Source organism: Plectropomus leopardus, chromosome 9 (genome assembly GCF_026936395.1).
Source record: "Plectropomus leopardus strain MGB_pleo_1.0 chromosome 9, ASM2693639v1, whole genome shotgun sequence".
NCBI lineage: Eukaryota > Metazoa > Chordata > Actinopteri > Perciformes > Serranidae > Plectropomus > Plectropomus leopardus.
In genome coordinates, this window is record NC_142184.1 from 23,979,636 (window position 1) to 23,995,524 (window position 15,889).

General features: G+C 39.8%; 1 protein-coding gene and 1 long non-coding RNA gene across 4 annotated transcripts in view; one reads left to right on the plus strand and one right to left on the minus strand.

The window, feature by feature from the left end:
- Positions 1-7,730, minus strand: part of LOC148188742 (uncharacterized) — a 47,749-nt gene extending 40,019 nt beyond the window's left edge. For both annotated transcript variants that reach the window (XR_015777531.1, XR_015777532.1), the window contains exons 1-2: positions 6,555-7,730; positions 582-740 (exon numbers count right to left, since the gene is read on the minus strand). This is a non-coding gene — a long non-coding RNA (uncharacterized LOC148188742). The remainder of the gene's footprint in view (positions 1-581; positions 741-6,554) is intronic.
- LOC121947313 (TOX high mobility group box family member 2-like) overlaps positions 1-15,889 on the plus strand; it is a 96,160-nt gene that overhangs the window by 12,896 nt on the left and 67,375 nt on the right. The gene's annotated exons all lie outside the window — the stretch shown is intronic.

The window sequence follows — 15,889 nt, forward strand, 5'->3', positions numbered from 1 at the left end:
ACAAAAACACAAAGCAAGAAAACATAGTGAAGTTGTTAAGCAGAACATAAATTGGACTCTAAACCTTAGCTCATGTCAGTTTAAGGTCTGGGGAATTTTTATCTACTTTATAGAGGCGGGTGATATGGTCCAAATATTTTATCACAGTGTATAGGGATGGGAATCGAGGAACCGTTCCAAATTGTTCAATCCATCGGAATGGTATGCCTTTGAGCTTATTAATTCCTTTTATTTATGCTGGCATGTTTTTCTGACAGTTGCGCATTGCAGAACAATCAACTTCATGCGTCTACACTCCTGAAAACTTGCAGCAAGAGGGAATGAAGGCAGAGAGGAAGAAATAGTAATATGTCCGTGAAATGATAATTCTAAGTAAGGATGGAAACATCAGCAAAATGCAGAAACATCTTTCCAAGTAGTTTAAGACCCAGAAATAACACGTGTTTGACGCTCGACACATGACGCACAATGTTATGATAACATAAATGCAATGCAGGCAGGCTTAGCAGATTTTTTTCTTTGACTAAGACAACCTAAATGAAAACAATTGCTGTACAAATATTCAAATATTATACACTTACTTTTTTCCACACATAAAATTGATCAGGAGCCTTGTTGCCATTAATGATGCTGCCTACAAGCTTTTCGTCCTCCATAGTTGACTTTATGTTGAGAGCATATGACTCCAGGCCGTTCTTAGCAGACACCTCTTCATGCTGGACATCGTCTTCAGCCTTGTACTGTAAGCAGAATCAATAATGGCATTGGTATTTAAAAAACAAACATTATCATTACAGTATATGCAATTTTCTATCACAGCAATGGTATATATCCAATTTCAGTAATTGCTCTATAAAGAAAGAAGAAAAGAAGAAACTGTTTAAAATTACTACAGTATATGTAATCCCATTTGGATTATTTTCTTCTTTCATTTGGAACTTCCATAAAAAAAACAACAACAGCTGCCTCACATGAGACAACACTTGAATTAAAAACAAAAGACTCAAATGAATAGGACTGAATTTTTCTCAAAGTGGAGGCTTTAAGGTTTTAATGTAAACAATAATTTCAAGTGTTACAGGTTTTTGTATTTATGTCATTCTCCTCTTCCATGTTGGGCCAAATCATGTTACTTTGTGGGGCAATTGCATTTGTGAGATTATACAAGAATCACAAGATCGTGTAAGGATACAGCCTCGATTTGCTACATATAGCCTGCGCTGAACAGCTCCCCACAGTTAGAATTGGTAGTGCCAAACCCCTACTGGTGGACACAATTCCACTGTCACGCCGTAGCTACTGTATTGCCCATGCCTACTCCTGTATTGTTTTCTGTTTTAGCTAAATTGATTGGCCGCGGTGGACATCAATCACTCTGAAATCTCCATAGTAAAATTTGTCATTAAGTTCAACAGAGTTTTAAAACCTTTACTACATATCCAGCTATAACAAGTTGTAGGTGCTTTAACTATAAGCATCGAGATACCCTCCTGTATTCCTGGTGACGTTGCAATAATCCTCATATCATTGACTGCTCAGTCGTGTCATTATGTAGAAATATGTGATATTTTTTGTTAGGAATGCAAGATAATAGCGGTGCGTCATCAGTACCAGCTAATATTGGCTTAAAAATGAAATATCAGAATCAGCCAACATGCTGATTTCTGTTGATACGACAAACCAATATGTTTTATTTTTACTGACAGAATTGAACATGTACAAAACATCAGCCCGAAGCTGAATTATTTTTTCTTGATTTGGACAATGAATGAATATTACATTTACTGAAAAGCATTGTATTTTATGTCACCATCTGCTGGTAGATAAGAGTATACATACTACGTTAATTCCACTACAGAAGATACTTGATAATAAAATCAGGTGGCGGAAAAAAGTAGATTTATCAATATTGCTATCACTTATTTGCCAAATAAGTTGTTGTATATTGGCGTAACGGAAATCAGAAAAAAATCCAATATTGTACGTCCTTACTTTTTGTTTTGTTAATAGTTTCAGCTTTAAAATAACTGAAACTATTCACAAACTGAAAGCACATAGACTATCATTGTGGGTCAATAGTTGCTAAGAGAGGTGAAAATCCCAAGTCGTCCAATTACAACGGCACAAGTTTCGAACAAATATTGGATCCTGCATGACTACTCATACACACTCAAACAAAGGGTCACACACTCACTCACTTTAACACCTCTGAATCCCCCAACATCCGACCACACACACACACACACACATGCGCTTCCCATATAGCTGCGAGGCATTTCATTTCCTCTCCTCCTATGACAACATCACAATATAATGGGACATGGTGTCACGTGACAGGAGCGATCAAATTGCTCTCTGTCTCTCTCTCTCTGGCTTGAAGGGCAGAACGGTCAGTCGTTACATAAACTACAGTTGGTTCAATTACAGAAAAATGTGCTTTGTGTCCTTGTCATAAGCAGAGTGATGAAGCAGATAAAAAATAGGTTACCCATTTTTCTTCAGAATTTTGATAAAATATCTTGCTTTCTGTGCTCACTATGTCCATGGAAACTGTAGCGAGGCCGAAATATTTATTTTCAGGTTTGATACTAAAAATATATCGAGATATATAATAGTGTCCCATCCTGATCTGTAGAGATGCCATTGAGTTGAAATACTTTGCACCCCTCCATCTGTCGGAAGTGACAAACCAAAACTAAAAGAGCCAGTACCAAACTGTCTCCCAAACAAGGAAATATGCTCGGTCCAGAGACTTTTGAATTCGCCAGCATTTGACCTTTAGCCCCTCTCATCCTGTTTGGTGTCTTTGGTAGAAATGATCACAGAGCAGCAGGGTTGAATTAACATTTTGTTGTAGTGTGCAACATTTCTATTGTCACGCCTCCTTACAGCCAACACTTCATTAAACTACTTCTGTCTGACTTGAGTTTGATTTTTCTGTTATAGAGTGCTATTTCCAGCAGTTAATTTGTCATCTATTGTTGTGTCTGACCCTCACTCCAGGTATTCACTGTGTGCTCTAGCACGGTACTATCACACAGTTTTCAGATGAGCCTGTAATTAAGTCATCTTGGAGCCTTGAGAGTGCGACTGTAGCGCACTGAGCTGAGACCAATCTGCCACTAATTGTCCCAAGTTTTAATTTCTAATGGAATAAGGGCCAGAGGGAATGCTGCTTAATGAGATGCAGTTACTGTGTCAGTGTGAGTGTGTGTGTGTGTGTGTGTGTGTGTGTGTGCTCTTTTATCTGTTTACTGTAACCGCTGTTGGCCCTGGCGAATAGAGAAACAAAAGTGAGTAAAGCAAGATGTTCCGTTTTGATTTCGTTGCCTCGTTTCTGTTTATTCTACAAAGCACTCAGGATGTCTCTGTCTTTCCAAGCTGTAAATTCACACGTAATAAATGGTAAAGCCACCTTATAATAAGTAAGATAATTGATTGTACATTGACAGTAGAATCAGAATATCCCTTTTAGCGATGCCTACTCCCTTTTATACAAACTGGGGAGCGCCCTCTCTTAATAACTTTGTGACAGTGGAGACCCTTCCAAAAGTGAGAAGTGATTTTGCCCTTGGCACTCAAGTTATTGCTCCGACAGCATGGTTGTAGACTGGAATTGGAAAGGTTGTTTACATAGCCTTGGGAGTGTTTGTGTCATGATTTAGATTCCAGGCATTTCAACATCCAAATAAATCAGTTTAGACTTCTAAGGACAAGTAAACCTCCAACAGAAGAGATGGGCCAGCTGTGTTTAAAAATCTGTAAGGTAGCTTTATCTCTAAAGCTCCATCAATTTTGTTTTCATTTTTTATGGGCAAAGAAAGTGAGGGTCAAAGTTCACAGAGGATATGTGTATTGACTAGGAATGCTTATATTTTACTTATAAGTAAAGGCGTTACCAGCAGTAATCACAAAGAAGCAGCAATACTTGCTGGCTCCCATTCGACCCAGGTGGTGTACAGTGCAAAACAGCCGACGCTAACCTCAACTAACCACATGAAACTAGAGGGTGGGCAGTGGCCATGTTTCCATGTGTTAATGCAGCTAGCCAGCAGTCTGTCAGCAAAGGCAATAGAAAATAAAAATAAAATGCAAAACATTTACATCACAAAACATAAAAATTTCACCACCTTTAAATGGCCAGCGCTTTGAAATTGTTAGAGTATGAGAAAAGGAAAGGCCTCTTTTTTTATGCCATTTTGCTTTTTTTTTCTTAAAAATTAACCATTTAGTTCCTGGTTAATGGGTATCAGGCTTTCAAAAGCAACATTAACCAAAACAGACATCCCTACTTACTGCCATATTGTGCATTGTGTATTTGGAGTATTACTGTACTCCATTTGGACTGTGGTTTAAATGACAGCACACACACAGCAGTCTGCTTTATGATGTTATACAAGCAACATCTTTGGCACCAAAAAAATAAAATAAAAACAACACTACGCGAGCCCCCCTGAAGACAAATGACGACATGAATCTTTCAAACACTTTGGTGACTTCACTGTAATTTTTTTTTACCTTATCGCTTTTGAGTGGAGTTTGCTTTTGCAACTGACTCAAGGCCCTTCCTCTTATTGTTTCAATATGTCAGAGCATTGTTTGAATGAGGTCACCCATTACCGATCTGGCCCGAGGCCAGCTTGACTTCAGCTGATTTAATTGAATCTACGACATGAGTCAAATTCAAACAAGCAGAGACTGCTTTGCCATGACAGCCTCATTACTCCACATTAAGAACTCATTTCACAATGCATTGTGACTTTGGGCTTGACAAATGGTGAAAAGGGATGAAATCAAATAAGTGAGTACATTTTGGAAGGCTACTTTTGAAATGCTCTGGCTGAAAAATACTCCGGTGCTGTACATATATTATAGAAAAGCCAAAAAAATAGTCTCTCTGCTATTTTGTATAAGTTAATGCGAATGCCTTCTGGGTTAGAGTGTTCCCATGTTTGCTGTCTGCAGTAATGGAATGACATTCAATGCCATTTTCCCTTTTAAATGGAATTTTTGTCAAAGCGTTATGAATTCAACCTGCCTTGTCACTCAAGCCTCAGACAGTGCTGAGAGAGGAGGAAAATATGCGAATGAAACCTTTCACTGCAGATTTTACTGTTAGCTGTGAGCAGACCAAATAATGACGCCTTTATCACGTCGTCGGCACAACAAACAAAGGAGGCTTTCTTGTGACATACCACAAGATGTGATATCAGGCATTATAATGACATACATTATGTGTACAACACATACACAACATTCATAACATCTCAGCTGTGTGCTAGCTGCATTTCATCAGCTCCAACCCCGGCTAAATTTCTCAATTAAGCACGCATTCTTTGAGAGCCATTGGCAGCTCGGCCAGAGCTCACAGGGAAAGAAAAAAAAAACGTACAGCGGGTTCAACGTGCCAGGGCCTCCCTCCACAATCGGGAAGGAAATGTTGAGACTGCAAGGGCTGTGGAGTGGAGATATGGCGGTGTTTGCTTAGGGCTAGGTATCGGGCACAAAAACAAACATGGCTGCCCTTAATGAGCCTGTTTGCCTGCCAAAGGTAAAGACAGCTGTTGTCTCTCGCCACAATGGAGTAGGCCTCAGTGCCACGGAGCACAGAAGAGCGCTCTGCATCCCCATAGTAACGCTCACCTTGTGTGTACTCAAGAGTGAACTTATTAAGTCCTCTTTACAGATAATTACAGAGTAAAATGTAAATTGTGAGGCCATACGGCACTTTCATAAGGTCTGACTGTTGAATAAAAAGGTTTATTAAGTAAGTCTAGTCTTTAGAGCGCTAAAAGTAGTGTTACTGGACTGTTTGAGAGGACTTGCTAACTTTATTGCACTTGGAGATAAATCTCCTCTGGTAAATAAAAAGTGGCTTCTTGAAAAAGACTAATGCACAGGGATATAGGCAAAGTGGGGGGTACTGAAACCTGGAAAAGCACTTTTCTCCGGTATGAGAAAATTAATACATTCGGGCTGTGCCTGTCCAACTGAATCAGCACTGACAGCTTGCTGCACTCCACAGCTAATTTTAGAGTGAAGAATATGAGTGAGATGACTGCACAGGCATTTTGTTGAGGAGAGCAGCCAGCAAGAAACTGTGAACATTAAAGGTCCAACCGTCAATTGCATCAGGGTGGCTTTTGTTGAAACAAAGCCCTCCCAGCCCCCACCGCTTTCCTGCCATTGTTTATAGTACATTTTGAGCTACTGAATGGATGACATTTTTTTCCATTATTATACTGGCTTCTGACAAAAGGACTGGCAACGTCACAGATAAATATAAAAGTTTTACATTTATGGATGAGTGTGCTGTGTAAGGACTTCTTCTGAAGACATTTTGAGATGATGCAAAAAAACTGCTTTTACCTCTGACCTATAGTGCCATTCACTAATGCATGCATCTACTCATGGATGAGAGGCTTGTGCTCGTGACAATATGAGATGTAAAATTTAATGGCCTCCTCTTGGCTTGGGCAGTATCTATATTTTCATACCTTCCTGAAATTTCACTTGGTTATACAGTATATGACAGTATTTGTGTGTTGCGTCACCTGTTTACAGTCCAACATAGTCCCCACTGTAGGATTTGGCCCAGTGGTGGCGGAAGAGGACATGGACTCAAGATCTTCACCTGGGTTCACCAGTCAATTGCAAGGAGCTGTTGTACAAAACTAAATGATAGTAAAAATGATGGAATGGAAAAATATAAAAAGAAAAAAAAAACCTAAGAACAAACTGTTCAAACTATCAGAAATAAACCTATTTCAAATGAACACAAGAAAAAGGACCACACTGGGCCCGTGACTATGGGGCTCTAGCACATGGTTCCAATCAAGGCCCAAGTTGCACTGATGCAAGGAGCCTCCACCTGTGGCTTTTATACTGGAAGCTCCTCCTACAAGACAAACCACAGTTATTTGAAATAAATCAACCAATATATTATGCAATCTTTACATACAAAAACAGTTTTGTGCACATCAGCACATCACAATATCCATTCTGACACAGAGGTATCACGACAGCATGCATATTTAGAGCTCCTACAAAAGCATTACTGCCATACCAATAAAAACACCCCTCTGTACTGCTTACTTATGGTACATTCTGGGTCCCTTTCCTCTACAAAGGGTTTTGGACTCTTCCACTGGTTTGGCAGTTTGACCAGGAACATGAAGGTGACACCTGCTGGATTAAACCAGACAAAACAACTGGTAACATGGGAATATTTTAAAAAAGGACCCTGGAAGTAAACTGTGCGTTTCTTGATATCTCTTACAACTGGTTGTGTTACTGGATGTGGTTGACGTGCATTATGTTAAAAGGGACCTATTATGCTTCTTGGGGTTTTCCCTTGTCTTTATTGTTTTTTTATAGCGTTTTTGTGCTTGTAAAAGGTCTAAGTAATAAAGTCCAAAGTCCAGGCCAAAGGGAGCTCTCACTCCTTCAGAAGGCACTGCTCCTAAGCTACCTGAAATGGCTTGTTTGAGTTTCAGTATTTATTTCCGTCATTTGGTAATATCACAATGTAACAAATAGAAACATCCTTCTGTGAGGTGACACTGTTTGTGGTTGTATTTCAGAAGAGAGGAAATAGTTCCTACACAAAACTGCTCACAGTAACTTTAAAAAAACTAAACTTTTTTTTGATCAGTTTTTCTAATTTTTTGACATTGTTAACTGTACACTTTTTAATTGTCATGTGAGAAAAGCATTTGCATTAAAATTAGATTGCGGTTGACAGGTAACTGTCATAGTGGGGCTGTAAAAGCTCAATGTACATTTCCTGTTTATTTCAAAGAACTGCCACATAAGTTAACCACTGCAGTATACTGTGAGTGGGTTCAAAATGCCCCCGACCACATGTTTGACAACAAAGGTCACGTCACATGGTGACTACTGATATGACTGGTTGCCATTCTTTGTCCTACATCTTTGTGTTAATAACACACGTTTCATGCGAGTGTTCCTCTTTAGTAGTGCTGCTGAGGCAGCAATCTGAGGGTACCATTGATGTTTTCTGCTGTGCAAGGAAGCATCAGGATGTAGAAAATGTTTTTGCACTCTAGCAAGGTGTAAGCCTACATGTTAATAGAATTAGTGATATTATGAAATGGGTAAACAGTCCACGAATAGATGTGCAAAATGGAGTTTTATGGATACTAACATTTCTCAGAGGTAGAAATGGTGTTTGGGGTGATTTTTGGTTGATGGTGCAGCTAAAGACCAACTTAGATCTGGTGAAATAGTAATTTATGATCAACAGAGGTAGAAGATTAGAAGGATTATATAATGTCAAACTTTTCAGGATAGCTGTTTGCTTAACTGAGTGCTTGCTGAGCTTCTGAAGTCATAGTTGTCATGTTGATCAATTATTATTATTATTTTTATTTTTTACTTTTTGTAAAGTTGATAATATGCATTTGTGCTGACGATGGCCGTGGCCAGGGCCATTATATTTCGGGTTGTCCGTCCTTCTTCTGTTTGAAGAACTCCTTGAGGGAACTTCTTCAAATTTGGCACAAACATCCACCTGGACTCAAAGATGAATTGATTTTATTTTGGTGGTCAAAGGTCCAAGGTCACTGTGATCTTGTCCATCTCATTCTTGTCAATGCAATGTCTCAAGAGGACCATGAGGGACTTTTCTCAAATTTGGCAAAACATCCACTTAGACTCAAAAATGAACTCATTAGAAATTGATGGTCAAATATCAAGGTCGCTATGAACTCATAAAACATGTTTTTGGCTATAAACTGATAAGGCATACACTAATCATGACAACATTTCATATGAAGGGGTTAACTTAATGAAGTGACATTTTATATCCAAAAGGTCAAAGGTCAAAATCACTGTGAAACCATAATGTTTTCTGACCATTATTCAGAGCCATAACTCAGACATGTGGTGCATTACTGAAATGGTGACTCTAATCTTTTGGTGTCTACCTTGAAATTGTGCTGATTGTATGGATCGCCAGTGCTGCGGGGTTGAAGATGTGTGTGAAGCATCCATCCACATCTTAGAATTTGTAGCTTCTTTACAGAAACATCAATATTTGAGGCAGTCTGTGGTCATAGCTACATATAAGTCTAAACAGACATGGATGTATACTGTAACTTCAACTTGACTGGTTGGCTGAGGCACACAAACCGCGAGGCAGTAATTCTAGTTTAAATTTAGATTTACTACTTTGCTGTTCATTTTTACGAGTTACATACTTAAAAGAGCTGCCTGATCGCACACATACACTGAAGTTTAGCACAGTAAGTTACATGTTGGTCCTGTCTTCATAACTGCTCTGCCCCAGAAAAAGAGAACTAAACCTAAAACTCTCTAATTAATGAGCCATTGTGACAAAAGTTGATTTTTGCAGCTCATGATTAAGTTCATGTCTGCTATTTTCACTCAAAATCACTTTTCTGTCTGAGATATTTGGCTTGCTGCATGTCTATGTGTCTGTAATCTGTTAACACTTCCCCTATTTGTTTGCAGCAGTGTCTTTCAATTAAACAGCAGGGCCAGATTCTTCAGAGATTTCGTTTTCGAGTGACTCCCCAGAGAGGGAGCAGAGGAAATGGCTGAACACATCAGACACATTCGTCTTCGCTGCTTAGTTACCTTGCAGGGGGAAGATGGTGATACCCATTTCCTCCGTCTAATGTGTTTGCTTTACACCCTATGCCAAGTGTCAACATGCAGCTTCTTGACAGTCATTTTTCATTTGGAGCAAGTCGCTGGGCTGAATAAGCCTGGGCATTGCACCGTTTTTTTGCTTTTTCCCTTCTTTATCAGCTGATTGTTGTTTTAAAGGTGGCAAACTTCTTACATATTTAAGGTTAAAAGTGCAGTAGTCAGAGATTATTACTTAATAGCCTTGGCTGGTTGTTGATTGAGAATAAAAAGCCAATTATCATAATAGGATATGGGACATAATGACAGAATTAAATGAGTGTGACAGACACACAATAGGCCTGCTCTGTCATCGCCTTAGCCCAGCTCGCTTATTAGAATTAATCTGGCCTAATTAAAAATGCAAATGACTCAAAGTCATTGACGGAGTTTACATGTTTTTAAAACATTTAACTGATTTAATTACATGGAAAATGAAATGGTGGGATGTGCGATTGATTTTTTTTTCCCCCCCGTCGTCACCCTCCTGCTGGTTGCCACAGAGAAATGAATATTCTCTCATGCCAGGAAGAGAAGGTAATGAGATTAGTGCTCTCCCTCTCTCTGTTTCTCTCTCCATCTCTGCCTTTCAGAAGATGATGGTTTGGTTCATCGAACCAAGAAGAGCTGTTTTATTGTTATCACTGAAAACATTTTATCTTGGTCTCAAAAGCACCTACTGTATAGTGTGGGCTGAGAGCTTCACAACGTTTAAAGAGTTTCCTCCTACAATGTATCATTTTAAAAGACCACTATATGATTTATAGCAGGGGAAAAAAACATATTCTGACTCTTCCTGGTGATGTTTTTCATATTCAGAGTCATTTAGAGGAAGGATCAGAGATCCTAACAGACTGATTTTATTGTATAAAGTGTGAACAGCATGCTTTGACATTTTTTAGTTTCACTCTAGAAAGGTATTCCTGCCTCAACCTCAATTTACAGGAAAAGCAAAGAAAACATTTGTCCTAGAATTTCGGCTAAATTTACATGATGAAATGTTTTTGTGTATCTTGAAAGCTCAAGATTTAAATGTCTATGTATACCCTAAATCGTCATCTTATTTTTCTGCATACAGTATATTGAACTTAGTGACCTGTTTTTAGTGAGACCAGCCAGTTCCTGTTTTCAGCCTTCATGCCTGTAAAGGTTTCAGACTATATTCACACTGTGTGCACCTTGTACTGTGAGCTTGTTAAAAGTGCAGATTGATAGTTTTGCTTACTTGAAACATGCTTGGTGTTTTTGCACCTTTCAGCTGTGGTCGTAAAAACCCTGCGAGCATGTGGTGGACATCCTGTGGGGGAGGAAATTGATTTTGCTGGGTTTGTTTGTTCTAGACCAACAGGCGACTGGCATTGTTTGGCTATATTTCTTTACATTTCAGACTTATCGTTTTATTGGTGTATTAAAATATTTTACGGCCGTTATAACTTTACAGCTGTTTCAGAATAGTTTTATTTGAGCCAGTATGATGTTTTTTTTCCTAAATCATAAACGGTTCACAATGTGCAAGAGAAGGCATTTGGAAAGTGACACAACGTTTTTAAATTTGATTCATGTGAATGGGCCAGATGTTCTGTTTTGATCTTGATGCGCAGTGTCTGTGCTTCTGTTACACCGTTTCCCACCCACCCAACCTTACATCATCATCAGCAATGCAGTTATTCAGTGTGCAATACAGAGATGTCAAGCCACAAAGGGGTTTGAGATTGTGAACACACTGTGAAAAAAAGAAAAAGATTTTTATTTAAATACTGTTTATTTTGCAGCAGGAAAAAGAAGAAGTTTGTGTTGACAGGACGGGATCAATTCCAACTGTGTGTCCGTACATCAGCTCAATGTGTTGAAATGGAAAGTATGCTATCGATCTGTGTGCATTAGTGCTCTACAGTAACATAAGCAATGAGTGGCAGAACAAAAGAGGCACTGTGCGTCACGCTGGAGGAGAGGTGCAGCACAAAGAGGACAGTTAACTTCATGCAGTCTATTGGCATTTCATTGTTTATCATCTTAAGTCCCGACGTATATTTGTCTTTCATAAAAAGAATTTTACTCACTCATATACATCTGGAACTGATTTGGGGTAGCTTGAAATTCATATTCTGTTTTGCCCTGCAGAAAGAAAGGTTATTAAAGTTTATTGTAGCAAAGTGCTGCAAAAAATAGGATACGCCTTGACATTAAAAAGCTAAGAGAGCGACTCAAGGCGGCGGTAATGGAGGTCAGGCAACACACTTACATCCTAGGAATCATGTCGCTCATTTATATGACCATGAGTTGCCCTCACTCACAACTGTATTGTCAGATGAGGCTGGAAAGCATACATCCTGATGATTTCTCTTCTTCCAACTCATACTCTCCCTCAAGGGACAAAACACAATTACTCCATTGTGCCACACAGTACAGTATATCACATTCTGCACATTTCAGCAAGAGAAAAGACGCAGTGTTGTGTTGGCGCATATGGCATCATGATAAATATGCTTTCGTGGAGGAGGGTAAGGATTGGTGGAGTGGGGGGGGTTCACTGTCAGGGCACAAATTGAATGAACTTCAGCACAGTGATTGGATTAGTGTATTGTAAACAAAGGGTTATTTCTGTAAATATCCTAATCCCACGGGCTGGGATTAAAGGTGAACAAACAGGAGAAAATGAACCAAGAGTCTCTCTAGTGCTTTGTCGCAGTGTTTCCACTGCAGTATGTTAATGTATGTAACAATATAAAAGGCACAAAAGAAAAAAAACATGTCAAGGCCACACAAACTTGATATCGAGACAAAGATCTTTGACCACATCTGAGCAAAAGACAGTTAGACAGACAGTGTCAGGGCCTTTTCAGTAACTGCACTGTTCAACCGTACCTACACACTGTTGACAGGAAACGTGGTGGTGACAAGGAAAACCCTGAGATGCCACACGCAGGGGTAAAAATAGGACATTTGGCACGAGAGTCAGCAAGTGGGGGGGGTCAGAAACATGGGAAAATTAGCTTTTTTTCTGCAGGCTCAAGATAAGAAACATCACTCTTTAATGTTGGTTAGTTGTTAGAGCAATCTTATTCTCACTTGTTGGTTTTATGAGAGAGAGAGAGAGGGAAAGAGAGAGACCAAGGCAGAGGAAGAAAAAAATATTTTTTTCCCCTAGTTAAACAACAAAGAAACAATAAACGCCCCTCTCTTTTCGCGAGTTTACAGTCTGCACCTCCTACACCTTCACATTTAGAAAAGCTGCCTGCTTTAACCCATTACCACCTTAAATGTGTTACAAATCTCACTCTTAACAGTGCCGGTAAAATTCCCTCTATATTTCAACCCAGGAAAAACCCACATTTGTTGTTCGTGTCAAGGGTGATCACAGCTTGTCTGAATCAGTCACTCAACGGCAGTTAAGATAAGCTGCTTCTAATGTCAAACACTATACGCTCCCTATAGCATCAGCTTTAGGACTAGATAGTTGGCATGACTTCCTGAACCCAAAGATGCTTTAACATTAAAGTTGTCACATTAAATTCTCATAAGGTCACCAAACTCAAGCCTCGGGTATGATAAATGTATAGAAATAACATTACAACAATGACTATTAATGACATGGAAACACAACAAACCTATTAAATTTACATCATATTTAACACTGGTTTTCAATCGTGTGGTGATGACCCATCCAATGAGCCTTAAGATGTATCTGATTGTTTAAGAAGTGAATAATGGTGTAACAAAGAAAAAAAAGACATTGTTCAGTTACGACGGGAGCAAAGGACGAAGTGAGGTGATGCAGTATAAAGAGCAAGACAAGGACCTCTATTGTCAAACAAACACAGGACTTTGACACAAGAGACCTTTGTTTGTGTCCCATGTGAAACTAAAATTCAGCAGTGAGTTATTTTAACTTTGCAACCCTGAATGTAGGCATGTGATCTATGTCCCACCAGATACAACATGGGACGTTAGTTACAAATGCAGTTAACTTAAGATAAACCATGATTTTTTTTGTTTGTTTTATAATCTAGCAGTTGTAATTGGGACTTACAGTGCAGACACGATAAGGCTGGACGTGGTTCGATGGGTATGGTAAGTTTGGCAGCTCTTACAGCACAGAGAAGGAAAACAGGTTCAGGCAGGTTTCCAAAAAAAAAGGCAAAATTTCAAGAAACAAAAAACACTGATCAAGATAAAAGCCAAGTTGTTACCACAAGAGGGTTGACAACAAACTGGCGGAGACTGGAAAGGAAGGCTGGGCTTAAATCAGGTAGCTGGCAATCAGAGTAGATGATCAGCAGGTGTGTGAGGAGCAGCAGGTGTGTGAGGAGCAGCAGGTGTGTCAGGAGTTCAGCTTGAGAGCAGAGTGTAGTTCAGCCACGCCCAGCCTAATACACACACAAACAGGAGAAACAAACTGGGGACAAACATCCAACAAGAGGGGAGGGGAGAACACTGGAGAAACATGGGGAAATAGACAAAGAACTGCAGATCCTAACAGTCTGAACCTAAGCATGTAGTCATGTTGTAAGTCAAGGTTGCATGTAGAGTAAATTACATGATAAAGATGTTGTAGCGACCTTATGACAATTTGCTACCATGACATTGCTCTCTGGTTCTCAGTCAGATCCACCCTCGCTCCACCCTAAAGCCGTCCTCTAGTCCAAATATGGTCACTTCTGTTTCCAGTAAACCAAGATGGCCAAAACACCAATCATTAGGCAGTAGTCCACAATCCAGAGGGTTTGGCGTCACAGTGGCTACATCTATTTCTTATATGCAGTATTGGGGTAGGAACAAACATCTTATGTGGTCGTATGTGTTGAAGGACTTTATTGTAATGAATGGGTTTACAATTATTCAGTTGCCCATATGAATATAGAAACTGGTTTTGTTTGACAGATGCATCTCTCCTTTTAATACTAGCCATTAGAAGATTCCTTCCTAATGTGCTTCCAGTGTAGGTGATATGGGACAAAATCCACAATCTTCATTCAGACTTAAAACAAGGTGATCTTAACTCATAGACAAACTGTGACAGTCAGACAGATTTATATTAAAGGGTTACAAATAAAAAAAAAAACTGATATGCAAGCACTTCTATATTCTTGTGATTGCCAGTAGCATATTATGTACAGACCTACTGGTTCTGTGTGAACAGAGACATACCAGTATATACATGTCAGGTTCAAATTGTCCTATAACTCATATTCAGTATCCTGTGTTGTACACTAGGCTTTTGTCTGACAGATGTGTAGTCAGCTTTTTCTTACCAGACCACCATGTCTCAGCTAACGGTCAAGCTGTAAAACCAAGTCAGAGTCCGCTCTCAGCCCTTGAGGAATGAAGAACGACGTGTCCTCAGGCCTGCCCCTCTTCTGCATATCTGCTCATTCATCTGGGCTGCTCATTAAAGGGTAATTACCTGTAATTAGTGAATCATGTCGCTTTAATGAAGATGTTGAAATCTGTTGAAGCCAGAAGGGCTGGCCTTAATTCTGAGTGATGTTCAAGATTAGCAGCAGACAGGAATTCAATAAAGACAGACAGATTAATGAAATATTAGCATTTTGCCGGTGCCATAGGTGGCTTGTATTATGTTTATATTTCACATTCATTTTCAATTCTGTTGGCGTCAACACCTGGCTCTGGAGGGCAAGTACGTGTTACTGTATCAGAGCTGGCTAATGGGCACGATGATGATGAAGCTGTGTGTGTCTAAGTATGTCTGTGTATGTGTGTGTATGTGTAGTGCTTTCGCGGGCGAGTGTAGTGCTTGCTCTAATGTGTGCTGTGCTGAGTGTGTGTGTGTGTGTGTTCCCTGGCGGCGTGGTGAGTGTTTAATCTGGCCCGGTGGCGTGCCGTTGGCCCAGCTAATCACAGTGTGTCTGTAGGAGTGCGCTGAGCCAGGGGAGCACGCCGTCGCTAACAGCGCCTGACAGACTCATTAGAGAGACCTGGCACTGAGCTCGCAAGGCGTGCACACACACACACACACACACACACACACACACAGAGGAAGATACACACTCAAACACTTTGAAACACACACAGTGGGAAAGGCACTCAGGCTCAACTGTACAGACATTGGGATAAATTCACACACTCACACACCTCTTTTTTTTGGACGTTCTTGCACACACACTCATTCATATAATCATTCATAGACGAGTGTGTACTGCTTCTGTCTCTCTTTCACACACACACACAGTGCTCCACGTGTGAGAACAAGGCAGGC